At 46.5% G+C, this 20,242-nt stretch overlaps 1 protein-coding gene across 1 annotated transcript in view; it reads left to right on the forward strand.

The window, feature by feature from the left end:
- The first annotated feature begins 11,442 nt into the window (after positions 1 to 11,442).
- The window catches only part of LOC142765689 (uncharacterized), a 109,045-nt gene continuing 100,245 nt past the window's right edge, over positions 11,443 to 20,242 (forward strand). Inside the window, exon 1 of the mRNA XM_075867131.1 lies at positions 11,443 to 11,507. The gene's annotated coding sequence lies outside the window, so the exon portion shown is untranslated. The remainder of the gene's footprint in view (positions 11,508 to 20,242) is intronic.

Raw genomic sequence — 20,242 nt, forward strand, 5'->3', positions numbered from 1 at the left:
AGCCCCCCCCCCCCCCCCTTCTTATACTAAGTCAACGTATAGGACAGATTTTGCGTTCTACCTTAGGTACCTTTGTGGCAGTGTGAAGAAGATCATTGATGATTTTTCGTATACGAGTCACACGAGCATGCCTTAGCAGTGTCCGGCCGCACGAGCAGTTTGTGGCCTTAAACTATCACTCAGACTTGAGTAAAACTACAAAGGTTCGTGACAGGAAAACAGTGTATGATTTAGCTCATGCGCTCTGTTTGACTCAACGTGCATTACGAAAAGAGAACACTTCGGTCGGGATAACTTGGGAACGTATCACGCAGTCCTTGAGTGCAGTAACAAAACAGAAGAGAGACGGGCCACGATGTGCTCTGAGCTCGTGCCCCCTATCTCCCCCCTCCCAATTTTGTTCTACCATGGGCCAGCCTGTCTACTCCCCACTCCCTTCAGAGTCAAATACTTGTCCCCACAGAAAAAAACTTTTGCCTACGGCACTGCTTGTGTAGATCTCCGTTGCGCACCAACTACACAATACTACTGCCTCAACGTATAAAACCAAACGACGATAGTTATAGCGCGACAACAGAACGACGACAAAGGGACACGAATGCATCGTTCTGTTCTCGCGCTACAGCTATCGTCATGTCATATCAACTAGCCCAAACTGCCACACATCTATGTAAAACCAAAGTGTAGAAGTTCAAATAAGAAAACGAGCAATCTATTACGCGATTCTTCTATCCTGCATGCATACCGACATATTTGGCCAGATGTTGAACATTGTCCACTGATCGGGACGGCGTTTCCGCTCGATCCCCTATAAACAAAAACACAGCTCACATGAAGACACGTTCACAATGAAGCACTGGGAACAAGGCTTCCTTCGGAGAAACGAAGCACTATGTCCCATTCGTTGGAACATTGTAGTATACTCACGAGAAGCAGGGACAAAATATCGGGACGGTATATACGCTCGATCTGTTCCTTCTTTTCTTTTTTTTTTTTGACCATGAAGAGCACATTTATGATACATTAATAGTGTTGTAGGGCTTGAAAGATTATGTTAGCGATAGATAATGTTAGTCCGTTGGGTCCCAAAGTTCTTTCGTTCCTTTTCACTCTTTCCGTTTTCTTCCGTGCACGAGCTGCCAGCGTAAAGAAGCTGGGTATATAGGCCCCTCGGGGGCACCTACACCTTTAGAAAAAAGGTGGTAGTACTTGCTGACTTTGGGGTAGTAATGGTTTCTCACATATGTTACAACCCTGGTATAGTAAGCGCAGTTAGTAACGGCGAGGGTGGATTAACAGTTACTACCTCTGCTTTCACTACCAGCAGTTAGTAACTGTTACTACCCTAGCCGTTACCATTCATTGGTGGTAACTTTTAGAGGTTTGAAGAAAAAAGTAGTAACCGATACTACGCAGGTCATGCATTTTGGCATGTTATTTCTCCACTGTTAATGTTGGCTAATCAATGTCTTACATCTAGTCAAATTCGCTTAAGAGGCGGGGTGTGCCATGAATGCGAAGAATGCATACACCAAAAAAGTTCACTATTTATTACGCTCGCTCGCTCTCCAATGCGCTGATGCTGACGATTTTGAACACTTGCTCAACTTAGGCGCAAACGATCTCAACACTTAAATTTCGCTGGTAGACTCCGCATCTGTTCATTACTGCTAGGTTATTTCGCACGCCAGCAAGCGATCACGCCGAAACGTGATGACAGTACAAGTAGCCATAGATGTTGTGCCAAACGAGCCTTCTGCTGCCCATCTTGGCATTAGTGGATGACGCGAGTCTCATCAGGTGTGCAAGCGGTGGCTGCCACTGGTGGAAACGATACTGCGACACGGCCATGCTAATTGGAGAATGATATGCAAGTCAGAAATCCACCATGACGGTCTGTATGGACTGCTCGATGATTCATCTCCAAAAAAGATGAATCTCGACCTGTGAAAGTTGACTGGTTCAGTGTATATAAGTGTTGGTACAGCACAAGGGCTGTTTCAAAGCTTTCCTATCACATTCGCAACCTGAGACCTTTCAAAGAACAAGTGACGTGCCTCAAGACATCAGGGGATGTAATTGTGAGTGGCCACACGTCAGGAGTCATATGTGTTTGGAATGCTCGGAAGGGCTGGCCGATAAACTTCATTGAAACACGTGCAGATTCAATCCGGGATCTCGCATTGTTCAATATTCGTGGCCCTGCAGCACTGTGACCAGCATCGGCGCGCCGGAGAGCGAGCGAAGTTCGCTATATTTCACGTATACATGTAGTAAGAAGTAAGCGTGGGGTATATATCGCCCCTACTTTACAGGGGCATGTCTGGCACAAGGGAGCACTTGCGTTTCAGGATGAATTTTTACAAATATAAACCTATAACACTATATTATACTACCTTGTTACGTGTGTTTGGTGACGTAGCACAAGACTTTTAATCAGACATGCTTATAAAAAATTATATATCACATTTATTTATTATAAAATGGCCGCAAAAAGGCATTATCATGTACAGTGGCCGGAGCAATGTACCGAACTCATTCTTAGTGCATTTGCATGCTTCACACGACTAATATAACTGCGTTTAAAAGGTAATAATCGTTTTAGGGGTTTGGTGCGCCAGAACAATGATAATATTTTGAGACACGCCACAGTGGATTAACTCTGACTGTCCTCAAGGCTAATTGTGACCGTCTGGGTATTTTGATCTGCCGGTCTTGTTTATATGTGCTGTATTAACTAAGTTTGTTGTAATTGTCTATTACGACGCGTGTAGCACTTGCTTATGGTTCGCTAACTTGTACTTCTTCGTTGCGACAATATCAGAATGACGTTTATGTATTTCGGTTGCGTAATTTAAAACAAAATGTATTTTCTCGATCTATGGATACCTTCTGCGTCATTTTTCTGTGTAATGATTATACGTCGAGACGATTCCTTTCATAAATTATCAGAATCGCATTCACACGTTATATTGGAACAGATAGTCAAAAGCCGAGTATCAAAGAGGTAGTAACGGGGCAAGAAAGGTAGTAACGGCTGCGGTTACTACCTCTTTCATTTCAGTTACTAACTGTTTACTAACGTAGGTAGTAAAGAGGTCGCAAAAAGTTACTAGCAGTTGCAGGTAGTAACTGTTTACTAACGTAGGTAGTAAACAGGTAGCAAAAGGGTAGTAATGGTCGAAGAAAGGTAGTAAACACCGCAGTTACTATCTATTCGCCTGCAGTTGCTACCTTTTTACTAAATTTTTTTTAAGGGTGTAGCGCTAAAACTCTGCAGTAAGTATAAAAACAGTTTGACTAGTACTTTTCTGAAGAAGCTAACTGAAGTGAGAGAGCCAGTCTCTAATGAGCGAGTTTGGGAAAACATCCGTTAAAATAAAAAAGGAAACGCAGGGTACATCAATGGGTGCAGAGCGTGAGTCCTCAGTCCAGGAGTCCAATCATGAGACGCGGCGAGCACTTGCGAACAGATCGAGCCAGAACTTCCTTCACGGTGTATACAATCGAAGGGGCAGCAATGAACTTCTCGCGGCTTGCTCGGATTGAAGTACGCATTTCGGGGCATCGTATACTCAGTGCAGCTAATATGATGCAGGTGGGTGGTAATTGCAGGATGATACGTATCATGTCGATCGTAAGGAATTCCATCATCATCATCATCATCATCATCATCCGGACCACGCCCACTCGGGGCAAAAGCGCCTCTCCACGTTTAGCGAATCAAACCGGTCCTGTGCTTGCGGCTGGCACTTTGTACCCGCAAACTATACTTAATCTCATCTGACCTCCTAACTTTCTGTCTCCTCCATGGCGCGTTCGTCTTCTCTTGGAATCCAGTGAGTTACATTTAATGACCAGCGGTTATCCTGCTTACGCGTCATGGGCCTGCCCCATGTCCATTTTTTCTTCTTGATTTCAGCTATGATATGATTAAGCCCGGTTCTCTCCCAAACCCACTCTGCTCTCTTCTTGGCTCCTAATGTTACACCTATAATTTTCCTTTCTATCGCTCGCTGCGTCGTCCTCAATTTAAGTTGAACTGTTTTTGTAAGCCTCCAGGTTTATGCTCCGTAGGGTAAGTACCGGTAAGATTCAGCTGTTATGCACCTTCCTCCTGAAGGCTAGTGATATATAGACTACCATTCATCATTCGAAGGTGTTTTGCTGAACATCACATACCCCCAACTTCGTATAGTAGTACAATGTTACACACCTTGCCGAGGACAGGTGCTCTTCAAGTCGCTGCTGCGGCTCAGTACGGGAGACACCGCCTAATCGTCGGGCCAAGGCTCGGGCTTGTCCGCTGCGCTCGAAGCTCGTCGCAGCTTAGCCTTTTTTTTTTCCTCCGAGAAGCGGCACCCAAATAGACAGACAGGTCTTGTCGCTGCCGCAACCAGACCGCGGCTGCGACAGCCAGAGTTGTTTTGTGGCACTCCCACCCCCTTCTTCTCTATCTTAAAACTTTCATTTCTTTGTCTAGAGTATACCTCCGCTTACCCTTTCCCATTTCATTCTCGCGTGTAGTTCAACTTTGGAACAAACACTGTGCGGAACGGCGCGGGAAACCGCGCGGAGAAAGGAAGAGCGCCGGTTAGGGGGAGAGAGAGAGGAGAGAAAGGGGGCAATTGGCGTTTGTGTGATTTGGTCTTTCGTCGGAGGACGCCAGAACAATGGGAAGGGAACATGGGAGATCGGCGAGCGGACGGCGAAAATAAATGTGCCCGCGCTGTTCTCTGACGGGTAAAGAACACGCTTTGAGAAGAAAGGACGCCCGAGACGGTTTTGTTTGAAGGGACGCTAGAGAGCGAGACGGTAAGTAAGCTTAAGCGATTAAATTATGTTCTGGAAACTCCATTGTCATTGATTTCACTGCCATAGGTTCATTAATAGATGAGAAAATCAATGTCGAAAATTTGACATTTGAGTATCCCGCCGAAATTTCTGGTGGTGACGTCATGGTTTTCGAAGTGAAGTTTTAAAATATTGGCGACATTGGCTCAAAGCAATTTCCTGAGAATTTGTATGTCAAGTCTCTGACTCCCCAAAAAGACAATGTGTATTTCATTTTTACCGATTTTAAACTGCGTATAAGCCCCATAACAGGCTCCGTCAAAGATATGACGTCATGGTGACTTGCGCGGGAAGTGTCAGGTGGCTCCGCCACTCGAATTTTCTTATCACGCGTTCTCTCGCAGTAAGTGTAATGTTTCAAAGATTACAGTGTTTTTTTTTTTGAATGCTTGAGCTCAGTAATCTTGGTCTGTCTGTCTGTCTGTCTGTCTGTCTGTCTGTCTGTCTGTCTGTCTGTTTGTCTGTCTGTCTCTCTGTCCACCCGTCTGTCTGTCCACCGTCCGTCTGTCTGTCTGTCTGTCTGTCTGTCTGTCTGTCTGTCTGTCTGTCTGTCTGTCTGTCTGTCTGTCTGTCTGTCCCTCTGCCCGTCCGTCTGTCTGTCTGTCTGTCTGTCTGTCTGTCTGTCTGTCTGTCTGTCTGTCTGTCTGTCTGTCTGTCCACCCGTCTGTCTGTCTGTCTGTCTGTCTGTCTGTCTGTCTGTCTGTCTGTCTGTCTGTCTGTCTGTCTGTCTGTCTGTCTGTCTGTCTGTCTGTCTGTCCCTCTGCCCGTCCGTCTGTCTGTCTGTCTGTCTGTCTGTCTGTCTGTCTGTCCGTCCGTCCGTCCGTCAGTCCGCACCTGCTGAGGGAGTCATCGAACTAGGCGGCCACGTACGAGCTAGGAGGGACAGACCCACGGCTTTAGGAGCTTCGTCCCTAAAAGCAAATCTCTATTAAAACGTTCCCTATGCCATTCCAATAATTACGTATCAAAGATTCTTACGGAAAACTATGGATTCCGCAAGCTGACATATGGAATTATTGGAACGGCATAGGGAACGTTTCAATTAGGCGTATCTGAGGCAAAACATCAATACCTATCAGGTGGTGATTTCTTTTACTAGAAAATACATGCATAGATACGTCGTTCAGAAGACCATGTATATTACGCTGCGCTGAAAATGCGGCGCAATGCACGAAAGAGACGGGCGACAGAAGATCGTTCTTCGACGACATTTGCAGCAAAGCACGTATACATACGTGGTATCGGGTTGCAGTAATTTATTTACCACAGAGAGAGAGAGAGAGAGAGAGAGAGAGAGAGAGAGAGAGAGAGATAAGTTTATTTACAGAAAGGCAGAGAGAGCGGAAAAATCGTGTCTCCGTCATGGTGTCGGTGGATGCACAAAACACTGTGGGCCGTGGGCTTTGCCCAATTTCTGCAAGACATACTTGTTATACAAAAAAAAATGCATATATGGACCTGCTTTTCGCAGCTTCGGTGTAAGAAGGGGAAAACTGGGAGCAATTAAGCTGTCTAGACGTGAGAGCTCGAGATGGCGACATATATACCTCGCCTCGAATCAGGAAGCGAAGTGTTGTGCAAAACTAAGAAAAAAGACAAACTCGGTGTTCTTAGCCGGTATACATAAGCGGGGCCTCGGGTCCACGAAACAATCCTGGCACTGAGCCAATGCAGAAAGCAAGTTTGTATTTACATGCGGGATTCCAAAGGGGCCACAATGTATGCAATGCACAGCACGAAAGTGCCGCGGAAGCATTGCCCTCTTATCGAGCAATCGGGGACTGAGCAGCCGCCCTGCGTTCCGGGGACTCCTGGCGGTTAGTGCAGTGCAGCGGCACTGCACGGTAGCGGCTATAAAAGCGAGCGGCTCCAAGCTTTTTTAAGCCCGCCGCTCGAACCTTTTTGTTTTCTCTCGAGATTCGCAGATTGTTTTTTTTTTCTCTCTTTTCACTTTCCACATCTCGGAGTGTGCACCGCACTTCAATCCGCGCGTTTCTGTCGGAGAGCCAAAGCCCACGGTTCGGACCCTCCACACTCCCTCCTCGCAATTATTTTGAGTGTCTCCTTCGATGCGGCGCTGGTGGCGGGCCTCGGGCTTTTTTAGTCCTTAACTCCGTGGACATGAAAGGCCCGCTGCCGACAGCGCGTTCCTGGGGTGAAGAGGAAATCAAGGAGACTGCAAATGTGAAAAGGAGAGAGAGAGAGAGAGAAAAAAAAAGAGGAGCGCGACTCCCTCGGCGCGACGACAAAAATAAGGCGCTCCGCCACTGCGCTAAGAATGGGCGGCGGCGTAAAAAAAACACTAGGCCGCGGCGCGCTTGAAAATAAACGCCGCCTAGCCGCGAACTCCGCCGCAGGGCGCACTTGCATGACTCTGTTATTATAGCACTTGCGTTTGCATCCATGCATGAACGCGTCTTAAAAAAAAACGGGGGTCGAATTCGCAGAACTTATCATGCGTGAGCGCGACGATTCCTATTGGTCAGCCGGCTTCGCTTATTGGATGTTCGTTATCGTGATTGGACAGCGTTGGCAACCTTGACATTGACGTCATCACTGCCTCTTATCGATCGAACAGACTGTTGGAAAACGTAGAGGGTATGAACGTCAGTGAAGAGACGTGTTAAAGAAAATGGCTCGTATCCCTGACGAAAATGTTCAGTCTAAGACTTTTTTTGTGAGTATACGAGCCGAGGTTGACTGTCAAGATAGTCCGCCTCGGTGGTGCAGTGGTTGCGGGGCTTGAGTGCCGACCGGAAGGTCACAGTTCGATCCGTTTCTTTCTTTCTTTCTTTCTTTCTTTCTTTCTTTCTTTCTTTCTTTCTTTCTTTCTTTCTTTCTTTCTTTCTTTCTTTCTTTCTTTCTTTCTTTCTTTCTTTCTTTCTTTCTTTCTTTCTTTCTTTTTCTTTCTTTCTTTTTTCTTTCTTTGTTTGTTTCTTTTTTGTTTGTTTGTTTATTTGTTTGTTTGTTTGTTTGTTTGTGTAGTGTGTTCCAAATACGATGAGATGCTGTACGCCTCTCTCTTAAACAAATGCATGCAAGAATAGGTCGATGCTAACGCAGGGCGCCGGCCTTTCTCTCGCATAAAAGTTGTCGTCGCAAAGTAAAAGAACAAATAGGAAACTATACGAAGGTACGTAAAGGCAGAAAGCTCTGGCAAAGGTGGAAACTTTGTCCGGATGAAAAATTAGTGAACGCGTGGCGTCGATTCATGGAAGTGGTGAACGTTTCGACAAGCGGACAAACGTACGTCAAAGTTCGAACTATATACCTTCACTAAACGTATATGCTATAGATTTCACTGAACAAGGTACACGATCGTGAACTCGTTCACGGCGTATTTTTTTTGTAAACAGGGCCTGTGAGGCCCACGGGATGGTTATATTTGCACTCTTATGTTCACTCACCATGCCAGCTTTCTAATGATAATTACATCGTGTATGCTAATGCTCTGCCAACTAGACGTGGTCACAATCTTAACATAAGGCCATTCTTCGCGCGTACTAATATGTTCAAATACAGTTTCTTTCCGAAAATTATTGTCTACTGGAACGAACTACCAGGTTCGGTTCGTGAAATGAATATGTCAGATTTTTTGGAGGCACTGGAATGACATTGTTGACCTTTTTTTTATTATGTACCCGGTTGTGCTTAGAATGTGGCGATAATTGTTGTGATTTTTTCTGATGAAGAACTTGTTTTGATGTTGCTCATATTCTTTCCTACTGTATGTACCCCACTCCTGCAATAGCCCTGCACTGGGCTGCAGTATTCGAAAATAAATAAATAAATAAACATTTTCTCCCATAGTAGAGTACCTAGTACTCTAAGTTGCCCACTTTTTCTCTCCCCCCTCCCCCCCACCCCCGAACAAGACAATCCTCCGTATAACCGCATTTGAACGCAAGAACACCTTTTTTTCCGCAAGCCTCGAAGCAGATAGGTCCGCTTGTCGAAACGTCGGCACTAAAGAAGGTGACACCCCATGTTCTCGTTTTTGTTTATTTGTTCTATCTGACACTTTCCGGGGTTTGCATGCTCATAAACACTCCATAAGTGGACGAAGGGTGACCTCCGCTGTAGCTCAGTTAGTAAGAACATTAGGGGGGGGGGATGGACAGCAAAGACACGTGTGCAAGTACTACTGCCTATCGCTCGGTTGTTTTCAAAGTGAACTCTATGAAATTTTGAAAGTGGCTTGAATAGATATCTTATTAAATGCCTTGTGAATGTGGCAAGAAAGAACCAAGTCATTATAAAAATAAAACAATATCATTTTACTATTTTTTTTTGAAGAAACATTTGTGAAAAAAAAATTCTGCATGTATAAAGTGTTGAAATATCTTCTGCTTATTGCGTGTGCTGCAGGGTCTCCTTCTGAACCAGAAGAATAATTGTAGGCATCACCATTTCTTGTGTAAAACTGGAGATGTTTGATGACTACAATTTTAAGGGTATTTTTTTTTAGAGTGAAACTTTTGCAAAGGTGCAATTCTGGAGGCAACGCTACTATTTTCATTCAGAATGGGCGCATGCTATTCGGAAAAAAGCCACAAGAATTCGCAAGTTGATAGCCGCACTGGTTGCAGAGAAAATGTTCGTTTCCCGACGACGAGCAACGTTTGGAGAAAACGCCATTAAAAGATTGGGTTGCTGCGGTGCAGACACGGGATAAGGCGTATTGGGGGCCGTTTTCAAATGATTTCCACTGCGCGTAGAAACGTGTCACTCCGTTGAAACACTTGCCGGTAATGCTGCTGCAATACCGTGCAATGAAAACTGAACAATCGAATTCTCAGTTGGTTTTGCCCCTCTATCTCCCCTTAAGGCCAATTCTTCGAATGTCGTAGGTTCGACCCCTGCTAGTACAAGTTTTTTAATTCATTTTATACTTTTTATATCTATATCGTAATGATTAGAATAAACTTTGAACAGTAGATTTGACGTAACTTTCTTGGTTTCGTTATCTGTTGCTTTTCGTTATAGGTCATTTACTTAAGGCATGTATATATATGGTACAAAACTCACGCAGTTAGTCTGTTTTTCAATACGAAAGTGTCTGCACAAAATGAGAACTTAATTAATTAATTAATTTGTATGCCCCACCGCGGTGGTCTAGTGGCTAAGGTACTCGGCTGCTGACCCGCAGATCGCGGGTTCGTATCCCGGCTGCGGCGGCTGCATTTCCGATGGAGGCGGAAATGTTGTAGGCCCGTGTGCTCAGATTTGGGTGCACGTTAAAGAACCCCAGGTGGTCGAAATTTTTGGAGCCCTCCACTACGGTGTCTCTCATAATCATCAGTGGTTTTGGGACGTTAAACCCCACATATCAATCAATTAATTTGTATACACAGAAAACATGGAGACAAGGAGGAAATTGGGAAAGAACAGGCTCACAACTGCCACGAGAAGGCCACAACGTGCCTGCCTGCTTCTACGCCGAAGAAATGAAGACGGGAGGGGAGAAAAAAAAAGAAAACAGAACAAGAAAGAAACAAAGAAAAAATCCACGTGAACACGAATAAACAGCGACACACACACACAAAAAAAAGGACTGTAAACGCGAGGCCTAATCTGTTTTAGGGGCGAAGCTCCTTAGGGCGTGGGCTGTGCGTCCCCTGTAGCCTGTATGTAGCCACCTCTAGTTTAGTTCTTGCAGTGTTCACTAGATGGCGGTACCGTCCCCTGTATGTCGCCACCTCTAGTTTAGTTCTTGCAGTGTTCACTAGATGGCGGTACCGTCTCCTGTATGTAGCCACCTCCAGTTTAGTTCTTGCAGTGTTCACTAGATGGCGGTACCGTCCCCTGTATGTAGCCACCTCTAGTTTAGTTCTTGCAGTGTTCACTAGATGGCGGTACCGTCTCCTGTATGTAGCCACCTCTCGTTTAGTTCTTGTAGTGTTTACTAGATGGTGGTACTTGTAGCTGATGATGAAAAGATGCAAGATGTTATAAACTAGAAAGCGGTACTTGTAGTTGATGAAAGACGCGAGATCTTATAAAATAGGATTGATGTCACACATGGCGCGTGTCATTGGTTGAAGGCAATCGTTCGATTTAGTGCGGCGACGTACGCTAGGGGGAGCGTTGTAATAAAATCCGTTCGCTGTTGGCGCGCGCTCGGAGTCGCCGGATGGATAAGGCTGCACAGCGGAGAGAGCGCAAGGCGGCAGCAGCGCGCGCTCGCAGACAGAATCCCGATGTGCGAGCGCGCGAGGAAAGGGACATCGCAAGCCATCCATCGTCTAAGAACAAATAAAAGTTGATTTGTGTATATACACACAGCGTTTCTCACGTCTTTACATGATGATCGACTGGGCGAATTACACGGAAGATTCACAGTTTACCGATGGATCCCTCCGGAGCTTCGCCCATTCATCATCATTCACCCCGTGAATATGCCGTAATTTTTTTCAAGAGAGTTAGCAATCTGGTCACGCCTGTAGTAGTAACACACGCGTACGACACACACGCATGTTGTCTAAAACAAAATATATAGGCTCCTTGAATGTAGGTACAATATGCCTTGCCCTTGTGGCTCAACAAGTAAATTACGCTTGTCCGAAACCGCCCTGCAGGGCCATGGCGGGTCGTACGACGGCGAAATCGAAGCAGGAGAAAAGAACGGGACGCGTGCGCGGATCGCTGAAAGCGTAAGTATATGCTTCTTTTTTTTATTATGAATGAAAGAGCGAAAGCTCTCACAGTGGTATTTTGACAGCTGTCAACGACCCGTCGACGGTCCATAAAGAATGAACGCGCGTTCCGAATGACGGGTGTCCATTTTTGTTGTCCGCAAGCGATGTATAGTACGATTTCGAGGTCGAAAGATTATTATTTTTTTGTTCGCATGTACTGGATTAGCGTGATCTTTCCAGTGGGTTCGCACTTCTTACCAGGTGACAGTGCGAAACAGTCCCGCGATGTACGTGTTATAGAGCGATATAGACCTCTATAGTTAGTTGGGAACTCTCATGACGGACATGCTTCCAAGCGCAGGACACTAAAACAAAAATGACCAGAAACGTTCTCTTCCCCAACCACATGCAAATATAGCACGCGACACGATGCATTTAGGAGGAGGAGGAGGAGGAGGAGGAGGAGGAATAAATGAGGAAGGACAGGGAGGTTAGCCAGTTCTCAGACCGGCTGGCTACCCTGTACGATGCATTGAGATGGGCTCCGTGGACATGGCCTGCTTGTTACATTTCACGCAAGCAAAGGAGACCCCCACTCAATATCTTTTTCATGCTTTGCTCTCTTAATTTTGACAGCGATCTTTTTTTTTTCGCCGATAACATATAGTCGGTGAGATTATGCAAATGCGGTCATCGCACTCGTGTACCCGCAACTCCAAGTCACTAAATTTTCATTTCCCGGTTTCGGTTATCACTTTTGTTCCCCCACTTTTCCGTTCGCGTGTTTGTGTGTTAGTGTGGAGGAGTGTGCGTGCTACCGTACGTCATTTCACCGCTGTCTTTTCTCCCCACCTCGCGAATATAAACGCTCCCGCGGGATTTACGCTGTGTTGCTGTTATAGCAGGACAGCATTGGCAACCTTGACAATGACATCATCACGCCCTCTTGTCGATCTGACAGACCGTCGAAAAACGTAAGCGGTATAAATGTCGGTGAAGAGATGTGTCAAAGAAAAGAAAAACATATACATAAGGCATGGGCGACGAATCTGTGGCCATCGTGTAGCGCAAGCGACAAAATGCGCAGCCTACGGGAAAAACGTCGTTTTCACTATTGTGTGTGTGTCGGCCGTATAGGTCGGTATATATGCGCGGTTATGTAAAGGTGGGGTGTCCAGGATTATGTCACCGTATACCGTCTATATGTATAGTTGAATGGGCTGTGTTGCAGTGGGGACCGTGGTGCTCCGTTACCTCGAAGAATGGACCGCGGCACCATAGCTGCGGCCGATAGGCGCGTCTCATTCGGCATGCCGTGCGTTTCGCGATTACATCGTCTTCATTAACACACGGGGCTTGAAATGGCACGCGCATGTATGCATACACGCAGCTGCGACTTCTCAAGAGTCAACGCGCATGCAGTGTATAAATGGGCGGATGAATTCGTGGATTTTCCGTCAAGGTTTAACGCAACTATAGGGCTAATGTCTTGAGAAGATGAAGAGCTGGACTGAGTGGTTCGTTCATGTTTACCCGCAAGAAAAGCCAGCGAAAACCCAAAACAAAAACGAAAAAGAAGGCAAGCACACTGACTCACATGATGATGATGATGATGATGATGATGATGATGATGCTGATGATGATGATGATGATGATGATAATATATGACTGGCACCCACCCACCCACCCACTCCGGAGGATCGGCTATGAGTCACCACCTTCGAAGTGTGCCTTCTCCGTCCTTATTTTGGGTTATCGCTGCTTTTCCTCACGGGGGGGAAGGAAGGGTCTACAGACCAAAAAAAAAAAGTATTGGCATCGGACCAAGTTACCTTGAAAAATGTAGCTGCCTTACGCATCATAATGCATATTCTGTCCTTCTTGAACACCGTGGCACACCGCTACCAATGCCCATTGCGATCACAAGGTTGCCCGACTTCGCAGCAAGCAGCGGCCTAAACATGCCGTCCAAGCGAACACGCACGCATGGACGCGCCACATCGTGGCCGTGCATGCACGGCCGATGCGCGCAAGCTGCGCCGCAGCCTTTCGTTGACAGCCGTGGCGTCATCCATCAGGCTTTGCCCATGTGCATCCGCGGACGCAAGAGGACGGACCCGAGGTTTCCCCCCCGGGAAACACCTTTTTGTTGTTGGCGTCGCGTACTCGTCTAGGCTGAATCAGCCACTGGCTGAAAGGGTACAGCCGCAGTGACCCAATGAGCGACCGCAGCCACCACCGTCGCTGGTCGGTGAACTGTACATAGAACCGGTGCGCATGCGAATGCTCGACCAAAGGACAAAAAGTGTTAAAGATTCAGTTCTGTGCAGCACGAGTCTTAACGCAGCAGCTGCGGATGTTTGGCCGAGCAGACGAAGGGGGTGAAAGAACAGCACGCCATGCATGTCGGGTAGATGAAACGAGCGGCAATGGCGCACCGATTCCTTGTTCGGATAAGATGCGTCTTTCCATTTGCATTTGTTGTCGACGCGAACGACGTGGTCCGGGACAGTTGTGTCTGTACGGCAGCTTTCTTGCTTATACTTGCTGTCGTTTACGAATACTTGTCGCTTGGTATATATGGTAGGCTCCACTCGGCATGCTTCTGAATTTGAACGGCTGGGAGAGAATTGGATGAGTATCACAACAGAGGTGGCTTCGAATGTCTTTTGATGAAGCAACAAAAACTTATCATAGCCAGCAGAGATGAACGCGGAAAGAGTGCTAACTTTTAACAACGAAAAGTATTGTTCGTCGAGTCAAGTCGTTAATTCTTCTTCCTGTCTGCTTGCGCTGCGACAACTTTTGGTGCATCTGACCAAATATCTCCAAAGTCACTTTCTCAAACTTCGATGCCGACTTGAAGAGGTAGGAGGAGGGGAGGAGATGACACACAGCAATGCACTTGGGGCTACGTTCCCAGCTACAGTTACAGGTCACCGCTGTGCGTTTTTCAACGCACCCGCCCTTCGTAAAAGCACTGCTTCGCTATACGTGTAATAAGAATAGCCTGTAATTTCTCAGCAACGTACGCGTCACACTGAATCAGTCGTTTGATGCACTCTGCGTGGTATGTTCCCCGCAAACCAACTCGCCACTGGCTCTGAACAATTCTTTATTGAATCACACACACACACACAAAAAGACAGAGATGGGGATAGCGAAGAGCAGAAATGCAAATGGCTGGTGAGTTTGTAATCGCTGAGACAATGGCAATGCACAGAGGCTATCGTATTAAAGAGGCATTAAAGACTGCAGTCTATATATAGACATATATATATAGACTATAGAAAGGCCCTATGTATAGGTCTGTGTACTACGTTTTATTGTTCCTAAATAGATTGAGGAGCCCCTCCACTATAGGGAAAATAGGGACAAGTTGGCGTGCTCGTGCCCGGTGTTCCACTTGTCCTCTTTGTTGTCTTGCGTTCATCTTTTCTATAGCATCGTGCAATGCTGCCTCCTGACAATTTCCTTCCTCCCTGCCCGGAACTGAACCTTCATTCACGCGATTAGCAGCGCAACACTTCCCTTTCGACTGGCAACGTCGATGGTCACGTGATCTGTTCATGCAACGATGAAATGTGGAAACGTGAAACGACAAGTCACTGCAATAAAAAAAGATCAGTTTGCCATATCAGAAGCGGTTCATCAGTGATAAGATCATTATCAACAGAACACCAACTGCTCGGAAATGGCGCGTGTAAATATGCAAGTGGCCAGCAAACCTTCCACGGCCGCATTTCTTTGGATTCCCTTGTGCGTTGCCTTCAGCTTACGATGCCACCACTAGGATATGTAAGGTATAAACTGGCTGCCCTTGTTGTACCAATTGTCTCTTACGTACTACGTCAAAATAAACGTTTTTCTAAACATAATGACCGAAAGCCATCAACTCATACAACCCCCATTTTAACTCATTGCATGCAGCCTTCCGTCCTGTCCGCACCTCTCGCATGCGACTGCTCGAACAGCACTGCACGTAATCTTTGCGAGACTGCGCGTGAAGGGAGACGTGGCAGCAAACGGGCGCCTCGCGAAAGAGTTATGGCCTCATCGGAGCAACGGTGGCACCACAAGCGCTGGCACCCGGTATATAGGCCCCACGGAGCCGTCTATAAGCGCTAATAGCTGTGCAACCACAATGGATTCACTCTTGTGCACGGTGTGCGCGCGTCACTGCGCGAGAGCTCGGGCGGAGGGGGGAAGGGGGGAAGGAAGGAGTAAACAGCGAGCGTTATTCGCATACTGGGCAACGGTGATGTGTGTCCCCAAAAGCTGAATATGCAAGCCGCCCGGCAGAACTGACAGCTGTCGTGTGCGTTAAGCGTGCCATCCGATATTGGCAAGAGTGCGATTCTGCAAAGGACTCGGCTGTCGCATACGCAGTGCTTTGCAAAGTCATCCGGTATCTGGAAAACGGATAGGTTTATTGGCATGTATATATATGACACTTTAAAATACCTTCCATCCCCGCGGGGTAGTAGCCGGATGGGAGATAAGGGATGGGGACCCGGCGTTGGTGCAGGCTCTCTAATGGAGCTCACTCTGTTTCTCGCGTAATAAATACACTTTCAAATGTACATGTATCAAGAGAAAGTGATCAAAAGTGGAGTGCTTTTGAAGAAATACGGAATGACCCGAAGGTTTGTAAATTTATACAGATGGCATAGGTGACGTCACGTGGATGAGGGGGTGCAGTGCGGGTGCAAAGGTCCTTCCGAAAAAAATCTTGATCTCATTCAGTGCGTGTACATGCGTGATACACTCTAAGCTAAGCCAACATGACGCACACGCAAAAAAAAAGAAGAGAAAAGACAGAAAAAAAGGTGCTATTCGTGCAGGAGGTCCGAAAGTCGCTTCATTCGCGCGATCGTGTGAAACGATATGTTTTTTTTTTCTCTCATGCGCTGATGGAGGCGTACATTGGGTCGTAAGCTCAACGCAATCGCATCTTTTCCTCTCTCTCTTCTTATCCGTGTGACCCTCGGAGAGCAGTGACCTTAGAGTGGGACACTGGTCCGTGCCGTGCGAGTCCGTCGCGTGCCAGTGTCGCGTGGAACAGGCTGCACGCCCATGAATGGACCCGACCCCTTTCCCGTTCCCTAAGCTCTGATCGATGGTCGAGATTAGAGCCTGTGCCGCCTTTTGCGCCGAGGAGGAACATGCTGCCGATCCCACTGACCGAACACTGCAGCTTGAAGGATGCCGGCCAACTGAACACCTGGAAAGTGCGCCGTTTGTGAACTCGAGAGCACGTTAAATTTATACTAGTTATACCGTACACACTAGTGTGGTCTGCACAAAATTCTACGGGACAATGGCTTACCCGGACTTCAACGCCTGCCGCTTTGAGCGCCTTGCGGCGATTGCTTAGTGAAGCAGGACTGAGCGACACGTTGTGACAGTTCAATCACTTTATACGTTCGAGTGCTGTTAGTCTGTGACAGAAAACTATAACGATCAATATCCGGCACACGCTTTCTTCGTCCACTTCGTCCTCTTCTGCTTCGCTCCTTGAACACGTGCGCCCAGGTGTCCGGCGTGGAATGCAATAACTCTGATGAGCGAGAGAAAGAAAGAAAGGAGGAAGAAAAAGAATCATTCCATGGGATTTTTTTATGCAAAATACTGAGGTTCTAACTGCGTAGAAACAACTAGAACATGGATGCCGTAACAACTGTTTTTCATGATATTTTTTTTTTGCAAGTTGAAGGTTTGAACTGCGTAAGAACAATTATAGAAGGTGAGTATTGCAACAGCTCAAGTGGAAATCTAGTCACGCTATAGCGCAGTATCTTGTATATGTAGTATAGCAAGGGAGCGGAAAAGTGATTGATTGACATATGGGGTTTAAAACAGCGCTATGGTTATGAACGACGCCGAATAGTGGAGGGTTCCGAAGATTTCGACCACCCATGGGGTTCTTTAACGTGCACCCAAATCTGAGCACGCGGGCCTACAACATTTCCGCCTTCATCGGAAATGCAGCCGCCGCAGCCGGGATTCGAACCCGCGACCTGCGGTTCAGCACCGGAAAAGGGAAGCGAGGCCTAGGAGGCGGTAACCGTAAAAAAGAAGTAGTAAAGCATAACACGAAAATCATAATGAAAGAAACAAAATAAGAAAAATAAAAGGAGAGAAAAAATGAAGCAGAAATAGTAGACAAAGAGGGAAAAGTAAGTAGAGGAAGAAAGAAAGATTAAAATACTATAGAGATAAAGAAGTTATCCTCGCTGAGCAGCTTCTTCAGACTCGGCTTCATTACCGAGAAGCTCCCTTCACTTTTTTTTTTCTTAGACAGTGTTATTGACATCACTTGGCGGTGTTGTTACGGACTATTTTCTCCACTTTGGTTATTTCACGTCTCCTTTCCGTGGGAGCGGCCCGCGACGTTGTTCTAAAGGAGTAGCGTTTTTCAGGACCCAATAAAGTTCTTTGTCTGTCTGTCTCTCTGTCTGTTCCTTTTCTGAAGTAAATTATAGCCAATCGGAGATGTTCTTTGACCAACCTTCTTGTATTAGCTCTACCTTCTTTCTCTCTTTTTTTGGTCTATAACATTTACAGCCCTAAAATGCCGTCTACTCCCAAAGCCATGGATGTCCTTATTGCGGAAAATTCGCGTAAATGCACCATCCAATGGCGCTGAGTTATTTTCGTGACGTCAAGCACTTCACGAGCGCTTGGGATCGATGATAAATGATAGCCTCGAACCAGCGCGCCGCGGCGCCGTTGTTGCCTTCGCACTGTCATGTACGAATGACTGCACGCCAGCAACACCTTTATGCGTGGTGGATAAGTACAAATCAGGGATAAAATAACCAATTGTGGAGTGAAAAGAAAATTGGCGCAGCTTGCACGAAGTCGCCTTTTACCCCTTGAGTTCTTCGTTTCCTACCTTTTGCTATGCTTGTTCCCACTCTATATTTTCTACTACCCGTCACTTTCTTTTTTTATATATATGTAGTCGTCTTCTCGCTTTTCTTTTCTTTATATTTTTCTTTCTAATCATTTCTCTGTTTCTCGTTTTTTAAAAAATCTTTTACCTCTCTCTGTCTATCTCTCCACTTGTTCTATCATCCTCATTTCTCTCTTCGTAGAACTAACTACATTTTACCATCTCGATGCTATATATACTACACACCTTTTCCAATTTCCAAGTTACATGCTCCGCATGTAGAAGTACAGGACTGCACACTAGACTCTAGCGAAGCCCCAGTGCTGCGTCGTTATTGCATACACGTATAACTTGTTTCTGCCCCCATTATCACCCTTAACCACTTCCATTGTTCTCTCCCTGTCCCTCTTCCTCCGTGCAGAGCGGCAGGCTAGAGCGAACTAGCTCAAGTAGACCTCTCTGCCTTCTAATGAATCATCTCTTTGTCTCTCTCTGTCACGCCCAAGGAGGATTAAAGGAAAATTGCTGGAGTGGAAGCTCCCGGAATGCCTTGCCAGCAGTAATGAAGCCAGCTTTTGCCACTGCCAAAACTGCGGAAATATGCTCTTTTCTGATAGTGCCCACTTAAAGATCAAGTGATTGATATGTGGGGTTTAACGTCCCAAAACCACTATATGATTATGAGAGACGCCGTAGTGGAGGGCTCCGGAAATTTAGACCACCTGGGGTTCTTTAACGTGCACCCAAATCTGAGCACACGGGCCTACAACATTTCCGCCTTCATCGGAAATGCAGCCGCCGCAGCCGGGATTCGAACCCGCGCCCTGCGGGTCAGCAGCCGAGTACCTTAGCCACTGGACCACCGCGGCGGGGCAAAAAAGATCAAGTGTCTTTGATAAGTTATGCAAATGCTGCGTCAGTTCTATATTAAAAAAAGATAGTTGTTCCCGACGAAAGAACACACAGAAACGAGAATGAATGACTTAATCTCCAAAGAACTTTGCCTCCCATTAGAGGCTCACTAAGGAAAACTAGTAACTGTAAGACGCACTTGGAGCGCTATGTGACCCGAAAAAGTTCCCTCAATAAACTCGTTGGCCGTGTGAGGGTAACGATTCGTTTTTAATCGCTGAACGGTGATGCTTTATAATGCTCCTAGTAAGATGTCCGCCACAGCCGCCATCTTGCCAGAGGAACGGCTTCACCTCTGCGCAACCATTTCCACTCCAGCAATTTTTTTCATCCTCCTTGGTCACGCCATCTAACGTGCAAGTTTCGCCAAATCGCCATCTTGCATCACGCGCCGGAATAATTGGAGCGCGTCTTGAGGAGCCAAGCAGAAGACGATGATGGAGAAGATGAGAAGAAGAACACTTGTTGGTTCATAATTATGGTAATTTTCTATCTACGACACACGGCACACCTCGACCATACAACTTAATTCTATACCATCGATTATACAAGTGATACTAATGTAGATAAATAAATTTGGCAATGTGGATTAAAATGCTCTCGAGTAAGGCTCCAGAAGACGAGGAAGAAGAAATGCACGCACGTGGTGCACGAGAACCGAACGCGGCTGATTAGGCATTTTGGAATATCCCCGGCTTCGGTGAGTGCCAAGGTCCCAACGTTCTACTCCGCCGTACTCTACTCAGACAGTAGTCGGGGCTCAAGTCATCTGGCTGTTTGATCTCGGCTCTCGCTGCTGTTCCACAAAGGCTGTTGTTCCGGGAACCACGAGCCGGGTATCAGCGACCCTGACGAGCCCAGCGAGCTCTTCTTCATTGAGGGCTGACGTGGCATCGAGATGTGGAGCGACAAGACCATGGCGGTAGCCACCCTCCATAAA

Source organism: Rhipicephalus microplus, chromosome 6 (genome assembly GCF_043290135.1).
Source record: "Rhipicephalus microplus isolate Deutch F79 chromosome 6, USDA_Rmic, whole genome shotgun sequence".
Taxonomy (NCBI): Eukaryota; Metazoa; Arthropoda; class Arachnida; order Ixodida; family Ixodidae; genus Rhipicephalus; species Rhipicephalus microplus.